Source organism: Amia ocellicauda, chromosome 11, assembly GCF_036373705.1.
Source record: "Amia ocellicauda isolate fAmiCal2 chromosome 11, fAmiCal2.hap1, whole genome shotgun sequence".
NCBI classification, from domain to species: domain Eukaryota; kingdom Metazoa; phylum Chordata; class Actinopteri; order Amiiformes; family Amiidae; genus Amia; species Amia ocellicauda.
In genome coordinates, this window is record NC_089860.1 from 11,195,123 (window position 1) to 11,204,823 (window position 9,701).

The 9,701-nt window shown below is 45.3% G+C and overlaps 1 long non-coding RNA gene across 2 annotated transcripts; it reads left to right on the top strand.

Moving 5' to 3' along the window:
• The first annotated feature begins 370 nt into the window (after window positions 1-370).
• Window positions 371-9,370, top strand: LOC136762936 (uncharacterized). 2 transcript variants are annotated; one of them, XR_010820940.1, is made up of 3 exons: window positions 999-1,595; window positions 1,817-9,108; window positions 9,330-9,370. It is a non-coding gene; the product is annotated as an uncharacterized LOC136762936 (long non-coding RNA). The 2 variants fall into 2 exon arrangements; XR_010820939.1 differs by having other exon boundaries at window positions 371-1,595; window positions 1,817-9,370.
• Window positions 9,371-9,701: the final 331 nt, after the last annotated feature.

Here is a 9,701-nt window from a genome sequence, read left to right on the forward strand (position 1 = left end):
CACTGTTAAAATACACCTACCATTAAAATAATAGACTGATCATTTCTTTGTCAGTGGGCAAACGTACAAAATCAGCAGGGGATCAAATACTTTTTTCCCCCACTGTATTTTGACAGGTTTCTTCTGCTAAGGAGAACTGGGGGAATTGCACCTCTTTCCTGCTGGGTCGGTGGAGTGGAGTAGGTGCCCCTGTTTGGCCAGAACAGCTGCATTGAGAGAACTGGCATGGGGGTGCTGGGGGTGTTCCTGGGGGGCCGCAGTGGGAACAGAAGGACTGGGAGGGGTTGGTGGACGATGTTAAAGAGGCAGCAGAGCTGGAGATGACATTTGCTGCAGTTGTCCTATAGGGGAGGGTTCTTGTTATAAACACTCTGGTTGCCTCGATGCTTTGGCACAGGCTGGCCTGTCTGGATCTGCCCCGGGGCTGCGTCGGGTCATTCATACTGACTTACTGAATTTTTGGGGGAATTTTCATTGGCTGTGGCCGGCTGTCTTGTATGCATTTCAAATTTTCCAAACCCCCTCCCTTTTAATAAGCCATGTTTTCACAAAATAAATCAACAACTTTTTTAATATACATTTTCTTTTTCTTTAATACATCTGTACAACCAGGAATCAAACCATTCATGAATCTAAACAAAAAAAAACAACAGCGACCTGTACAGACAGATATACCTGCAGTAAATTCAGACGGGTGACAAATGAAAGCCTGAAACCACTGCCTTGAGGTGTATGTTTTCATTTGTTTATTTATGTTTTACAGAGTTTAACTGTTGTTGGGGGTTTTGACTACCTCACTGCATACATTAAGGCAGTGGTTCCCAAACCGGTCCTGGGGGACCCCCTACCCTGCTGGTTCTTGTTCCAACCGAATTCTCAATTACTTAATTGAACCCTTAATTGAACTAATAATTTCCTAAATTGGAGACTTTTAATTATTTTAAACAGTAGGGGTTTTAAGTTAGGTATAGAATTATATTAAAAATCATATTGAAGAAACAAATACTTTCTTACACAATTTAAAAAGTAAAATCTAAGCAGATTGTTACTTCAGTTAAGGTTCAATTAAGTAATTGAGAGTGTAACCAGGTTGAAATTATTATTTTTTTTGTTGTTGAAACTTCACCAAATCCTGATAAATATTGAATAATATGTGTTTTATTAAGTTCATAACATGTTTTGTACGGTTTAGAGTATATTCAAACTGAAGTGTTAATACCTGTACTGTTGCTTTAAGAGGTCTCAGTATTACGACGTCAACTCTGCGCCTCTCTCAGTTCGCGCTTTGCTCACTGAGAGGAGGTAATGATTTTTCCGCTGGTTATCATTAAGAGTTTATTTCGTTTTGTAGATAATATAATATAACCATATGCAGTTATAAAGTGAATGCTAGTCTTAAGAGTGTAAACATGCAGCCGTGTTGTCAAAATGTAAGCCCTGTAAATACACTTTTACAAGTTATACGGGAGACACATGTTTTTCAGTGCTACGGGGTTTCCTGTGTGTTTATTTGCTAATAGGAGACTGACGAACTACGTGTGTGGAAGAGACTGCATGTTAAAGAACATTTTTCTGTTTTTTACTGATTTGTACAGGTATGTTTATTCAGTTAGTTCATTATTTACACAAATATTTTACTGGTTGTGTTTAACATTCTGAAAACCATATGTAATCAAATGTATTGGAAATGTATTTTATTTCATTTTATTTTTAAAGTCATCTAAATCACTCTTGTGTTAACGTAGGAACTATGTTAACTTAGATTGCCTATGTAAGTGTAAATTAGCGGAGTTCGCGCTTTGCTCACTGAGAGGAGATACCACCGCCATACGGCTTGCATTAAAGGAGCAACCAGTAGCTGTTTGTAGTCCGGGTCCTTCCTTCCGTCAGCACAGTCACAATCACAGAACACAACGCAGATCACGTAGACGTCAACGGATGTGCATTTAGCCAGATATACGGCAGACCACGCACACCCGTTACAATGGTGCCGTGACCTTTCAAGGATTGGTCTAAAGATCGACGTCAGCTCGTTCACCGAGGGAGGCTGTTATCACTTTGGGTACTCAGGTATTTCTCTGGACTGTGCCAAGTATTTCACTGGACCTTTTTTTTTTATAGTTAAACCCACGAATTGGGCTATTTCAGCGAAGACCGGACATAAAAAGGAGAAAAAAATATTGGCCAATATAACAACATCTATGAGACTGAATGATATGATTGTTCAACTTTGTTATTTGATGCTCTTTGATTTTTGCCACATTGTTGCTGATTCTATTTGATTTTGTTTTTCTCAGTTTCATTTGTGTGCAGAGTGACTGAAACATGGCAGAAGGTAAAACATATTCAGTTGAGAGTGAAGGTGATGATGCCGAACGTGCTTCCTTTGAGTGCCAGTTTGGTGTGGGTAGGGGGTTTCTCCATCGACCTCTAGAGACCAGAACACCAGGGCCTAGTGTTGCAGAGTTAGGCTCTCCACGATTTGCCTCTACCCGCTATGTAGATCATGTCAGGTCAAGGCAGGGTGAGCAGAGCCCAGACTTAGGTTCACTAATTACACAGTTAGCTGAACAGCTAGGCAAGTCAATTACAGCTCAGCTACAATCTGACAGGGCCTCACATAGCACCACAACACCCACCCCTATACAGCCTACAGAGACGACGCTACCTAATGTTAGTGTCATCATGCGGTCAGATGCAAGGGAGCCACCTATATTCAGAGGTGACGGCTCAGACAAGTTTACAGTTCACGAATGGGAAAATCTAATGTCTTTGTACTTAACGAAGCGAGCAGTCCCAGTCTCTGAGCATTCGCAAGAAATCCTGGCAAGGCTTATGGGCAAAGCAGGGGATGTGGTAAGGATAAAGCTGCGGAATGACAAATCTATTGACCACACTGCCAATCCTCACATAATCTTTGACATTCTGAAACAATACTTTAGCGAACTAACGTACTCAAGCATGCCTCTAGCGGATTTCTATAATACACTGCCCATGCCAGGTGAAGACGCTATGGAGTATTGGATCAGGCTGAATAAGACAGTGGATGTAGCAGTTGAGTGCCTAAAGAGACAGGGCCGTAGCATCGATGACCCAGGCCATGAAGTCAGCATGATGTTTATTAAACACTGTCCTGATGAGTCTCTCGCAGGTGTTTTCAAGTTCAAGTCTGCAGAGAAATGGTCGGCCTGTGAAATCCAAGAGAGGCTTGATGAGCACATGCAGGGTGAGAAGGCTCGAGCTGCAGCTGTTAAGCCACCTGAGTCAAGCACAGCAGTGCACAAAGTTCACTCCCAGTGTCAGGTGCCTGTGACTGACTCACATGTTCCGCACATCGCTGTTCCTGTAACTTCCCCGAATATTGCTGGTGTCGACAATGATTGCATGAAGAGCTTGGTAAGCTTGTTAGACCGACTAGTCACACAACAGACACAAGTGCCAGCTAAATTCGTCACTCAAGCGGCTGTGCCACATTTCTCCCAGAGGGCATGTAGGGTCTGTGGGACTCCTGATCATTCAACACTGTCTCACTGCAGACGGGAAAACAGATGTCTGAAGTGTTTATCCCCTGGTCACTGGAAAAGGGACTGTCAGCGGACCAACCAACGCAACCGCTTTCAGCCTGGCGACGGTGCTGGTGGGCAAAATCAGCAGTTAAACTAGGAGACCCACACCCGGGGAGGGGCGGTGTGGGTAACGTAGATGAATCCCTCTTTGACACCTGCGACCTGGCAAACCTATATGCGGATAGTTGCGCTGCTGCACCTAAGGGGTCTCGCGTAGTCATCCAAGCTGCTCAGAAGATCCAAGCCTTTGGCGAGCTGTTCTACACACCTGTCCTTGTCAATCACAATGTGCAACTTACAGGCATGTTAGACTCTGGCTCGATGGCATGTAGCATCAGTGAACACGCAGTTGAGAGACTCAGCTCTGCCGGTGTCTTACCTGAGAAACAGCACCCTGAAGAGAACATTGTCCTGATTGGCTGTGGTGGCTTGCAGGCTCGACCTGAGGGCTTTTATGACTTGGAGATGCAGATTTACGGTGTTCGCATTGTTGTACCCACCTTGGTTGTGCCCGGTCAGCATGACGATCTCATCTTGGGTTCCAATGTCATTAAACATCTGATACGGGTCCTGAAAAGTGACGACGGTTACTGGGATATTGCATCCAGACATGACCATCAGTCTGAACCTGAGGTTGATCGCTTCTTGTCGATGTTCACCAATGTCGAACGCTGGAGAGGGATTGCAGCCCCGGAAAAAATAGGCACTGTCAAGCTCACCCAGGCGGTGACACTCCTACCCAGACATGAACACTTGGTTTGGGGCAGACTCCCTGCTAATGTACCTATGTCACCTGGCAGCACAGTTGTTGTAGAACCGACCGGTTCAAAGGCCGTGCCACGAGGTGTGCTCGTAGGTCGTCTTGTCACACCTCTCTGGGGTGATGGGTGGGTGCCAATGACAGTTGTGAACCCTTCTGAGAAAGCGATCACCCTAAAGAGGAATTGCAAATTGGCGGATGTATCTCCATGCTTGGCAATCGAAGACCTAGATGCTTTCCAGGGTCTACAGGTTGCAGAGAAACCAAAGGACACAGAGCAACAACAATCACAGGCATTTAAGCAACGGCCTAATAGAGATAAACAACCAGATGCAGAGAATCCAGGAACTAACATCTCTTCCAGTGCCTGTCCTGATACTCCGCTGACAAAGAGTTTGGTTGAGTTAGGCCTTGGCGACATTGACATAAGCTCATGTCAGGTTAGTGAAGCCTGTAGGTCTCAGCTAACGCAGCTGCTAACCGAATACCAGGACATCTTCTCCAAGCACCCACTGGACTGTGGTGAAGTCCAGGGGTATACGCACCGCATTCATCTCACTGATGATCGGCCTTTTCGCTTACCATACAGGAGAGTTCCCCCAGCCCATTACCAGAAATTGAGGCAGGTTCTCACTGATATGGAGGAGAGAGGGATTATCAGGAAGTCGTCAAGTGAATATGCTTCGCCACTGGTGATGGTGTGGAAGAAGGACGGTGGGTTGCGTATTTGCACCGACTTCAGGTGGTTGAATGCCAGGTCTTTAAAGGACGCCCATCCATTGCCACACCAGTCTGACTGCTTGGCTGCCCTTGGTGGCAACTGCCTCTTCAGTACAATGGACCTCACCTCTGGCTTTTTCAACATTCCGATGCACGAAGACGACAAGAAATACACAGCTTTCACGACTCCCCTTGGACTGCATGAATACAACCGCATGCCACAGGGGCTGTGTAACAGTCCGGCATCCTTCATGAGGATGATGACTGGGATCTTTGGGGACATGAACTTCACGAAACTCCTGTGTTATCTTGATGATCTTTTAGTCTTCGCACCATCAGAGGAAGAGGCTCTGTCCAGGCTCCACACAGTGTTTCAGAGGTTACGGGAGAACAACTTAAAACTGGCCCCTAAGAAGTGCCATCTGTTGCAAAAACAAGTCGGCTTCCTTGGTCATGTCATCAACGGTGGGGGTGTGTCCGTTGACCCCACCAAGGTGGAGGTAATTTCTAAAATGAAAGTTCAAGATCTGATGGAGAATGATGAGTGCACGCCCTCTGTTCGGAGGATTAAATCATTCCTTGGCATGGTGTTTTATTATCAGCACTTCATCCCAAACTGTTCCTCCATTGCAAAACCTTTGTTTGCACTAACGGCAGGGCAAAAGAGACGAGGAAAGTTGGCGAAGGACAGGAAGTCTCTCGGTGTTTATCGCAAGCTTACTCCTGCAGATTGGTCTGTGGAATGTGAGGTCGCCTTTGACCAGTTGAAAACCATGCTGTTGGAATGTGTCGTACTTGCCCACCCAGACTTCGATGAACCATTTATCTTGTCAGTTGACGCGTCATTGGACGGGCTTGGTGCGGTGCTGTCTCAAGTGCCCCAAGGGGAATCCAAGGCCAGACCTATTGCTTTTGCGAGCAAGACACTCAGTGCATCACAGCGGAAATATCCTGCCCATAGACTGGAGTTCATGGCTTTGAAGTGGAGTGTATGCGATAAGTTTAGCCATTGGCTGAAGGGGCATAGCTTCACTGTTTGGACGGATAATAATCCACTTACTTACCTTCTAACTAAGCCAAAGCTTGACGCGTGTGAAATCCGCTGGGTGTCTAAACTTGCATCGTACAACTTTGATCTCAAACACCTGCCTGGAAGGAGAAATGTGGTGGCCGATGCCCTGAGCCGTGACCCTTTTTCAAAATCCATTGGACGGAGGCTGCTGAAGGAGCCGTATTCCAATCTGATTCAGGTAGCCAATGCCGTGGAGGAGGATTCTGTGCAGGATGTTTTCAGGGTCAGCTGCCAGTCCCAGACCCACAGATCTATAAACAACTCTGTGTGTAATGCGGCCGAGATCAGAGCTCTTTGTCAGGCACACTGTGACTGGGTGGATGCGGCAGAGTTCAGAGCACTCTGTTTAGCCCAACACGTTCAGCAGCTATCAAGTGGTCTGGATCTTTTGCCAGTGCTCTCTGCCCAGGAGCTACAGTTGAGTCAGCAGCAAGACATTGTCATCTCTCAGGTTTTACCCTTCATTGCCACCAGGAGGCGACCATCTAGGCGAGAAAGGCATGGTGCTGACTCAAATGTACTCAGGTTGTTCAAACAATGGGACAAGCTGGAAGTCCGTGATGGTGTTTTGTATAGGGTGACAAGGGACCCTGTTTCCAAGCAGAAAAGATCCCAGTACGTGTTGCCTCAGGGTCTAAAGGATAAAGCGTTGTCAGGCATCCACGATTTGGCAGGTCATCAGGGTCAAGATCGTACTCTTTCACTTGCGAGGCAGCGCTTTTATTGGCCTGATATGGAGAAAGATGTACGGGCGTATGTCAGATGTTGCCAAAGATGTGTGGTTGGAAAAACACTGGAACCTGCTGCTCGTGCACCCCTGGAAAGCATCAAGAGCTCTGCTCCAATGGAGTTGGTGTGCATGGATTTTTGGTCGGCAGAAGACAGCAAGCAGCGATCTGTGGACGTTCTAGTTGTCACCGACCACTTCACCAAACTCGCTCATGCATTCCCATGTCCCAATCAAACAGCAAAGCAGGTCGCAAAGAAGCTCTGGGATAATGTGTTCTGCGTTTATGGTTTCCCTGAAAGGATACATACTGATCAGGGCGCCAATTTCGAGAGCAGTTTGATTGCAGAGCTACTCCGGCTGGCTGGTGTTGCGAAATCCCATACAACAGCCTACCACCCAATGGGCAATGGGGGGACAGAGCGATTCAACCGCACTTTGGGCAGTATGCTCCGTACTCTTCCCCTCAAAGAAATGCACCAGTGGCCTCAACAGATCCAGACCCTCACGTTCGCTTATAACGCCACTGTTCATGAGACTACAGGCTACGCGCCCTTTTTCCTCATGTTTGGGCGTGTCCCTAGACTGCCAGTTGACGTCATGTTCAAGCAGGGGTTGAATGACCCTGGAGTCGTTGACTATGACTCGTATGGCAAGTCTCTGCTTTCCTCCCTGCAAAGTGCTATGGAGATCGCCCAGAAACACTCATCAGCCGAGCAGCAACACCAGGCCCAGCAATACAACAGACGTGTCAAGGGTACTTCCCTGTCTGTAGGTGATCGTGTTCTGGTGGCAAATAAGACAGAACGTGGGAAGAGAAAGTTGGCCGACAAGTGGGAGGATGGGGTATACACAGTTGTGGGTGCGAATCCCAGCATCCATGTCTACAAAATACAAGATACAAATGGACACACAAGAGTTGTGCATAGGAATCTGTTACTTGAGGTCAACTTCCTGCCACTCCCTGGGATGTGTCAAGATGAATCTGAACATGCTGGTGACGTGTCATTGGAAAGTGAGGAGTCTGATCAGGAAGATTGCGACTCTGGTGATGAAACAGCTATTATGGTCGGAGTGATGCCTCAGGAAGACACTGCACAGGATTTGTCATGCTCTGGGGATGAGACGGAGCCTGCAGTCTTGTCGCCTGGAGACTGTCCCGAGTCTAAGTTGTCTGATTCACAAGAACTAGTCCCACCCGGTCTAGTTCCTAGTCCTGCTAGGGTCATTGTTGACAGTCCATCCACTGCACCTGCACCACATGTTGACACCTCAGTTCGCACTGACTCACACTCACACAGTGGATCGAATAGCCACATTAGGACACGTGCAGGGAGACTGGTGAAGTCAGTTAACAGATTGATAGAATCAATGATTCAGAAACCATTCCAAAAGGGTCCAAATATTTTACTTAGTGACTATTGAGCTTTAACATATGTTTAAAATGCGTATGCGCTGAGATTTTTGGTTTAGTGCAAAATTTGAGTGATATTATGTGTACAAATGTCTACAGGATAATATTTTCTGAGGTCAAGTGTTGTGTGGCGTACTAGGCGTCACATTAATCTAGGGGAATTTAGAGACCTGATCAACCTCTTTCTTTCCTGAACCTTGTATTTGAGGTAACTTTTAAGTTAACTGTGGACTAGGTCTACCTTTTCACTTGTGCCAGTTTGTGTCAGTAGTAGACATTTCCTCCTGTAAGACATTCCTCAATCAGGATGTTGGTGAATTTCAGGAGGGGTGAATGTAACCAGGTTGAAATTATTATTTTTTTTGTTGTTGAAACTTCACCAAATCCTGATAAATATTGAATAATATGTGTTTTATTAAGTTCATAACATGTTTTGTACGGTTTAGAGTATATTCAAACTGAAGTGTTAATACCTGTACTGTTGCTTTAAGAGGTCTCAGTATTACGACGTCAACTCTGCGCCTCTCTCAGTTCGCGCTTTGCTCACTGAGAGGAGGTAATGATTTTTCCGCTGGTTATCATTAAGAGTTTATTTCGTTTTGTAGATAATATAATATAACCATATGCAGTTATAAAGTGAATGCTAGTCTTAAGAGTGTAAACATGCAGCCGTGTTGTCAAAATGTAAGCCCTGTAAATACACTTTTACAAGTTATACGGGAGACACATGTTTTTCAGTGCTACGGGGTTTCCTGTGTGTTTATTTGCTAATAGGAGACTGACGAACTACGTGTGTGGAAGAGACTGCATGTTAAAGAACATTTTTCTGTTTTTTACTGATTTGTACAGGTATGTTTATTCAGTTAGTTCATTATTTACACAAATATTTTACTGGTTGTGTTTAACATTCTGAAAACCATATGTAATCAAATGTATTGGAAATGTATTTTATTTCATTTTATTTTTAAAGTCATCTAAATCACTCTTGTGTTAACGTAGGAACTATGTTAACTTAGATTGCCTATGTAAGTGTAAATTAGCGGAGTTCGCGCTTTGCTCACTGAGAGGAGATACCACCGCCATACGGCTTGCATTAAAGGAGCAACCAGTAGCTGTTTGTAGTCCGGGTCCTTCCTTCCGTCAGCACAGTCACAATCACAGAACACAACGCAGATCACGTAGACGTCAACGGATGTGCATTTAGCCAGATATACGGCAGACCACGCACACCCGTTACAAGAGCTTGGTTGGAACAAAAACCAGGAGGGTAGGGGGTCCCCCAGGACCGGTTTGGGAACCACTGCATTAAGGTTATTACACCACATGTTTATATTTAAGGAACAGTATTTGATAAAGACATTTTGAAATAATAAAACAGAGGTTGTAAGACAGTTTAAAAGTTAACTATGCTCATACAGAGTGTGTACATTAAGGTTAATGAT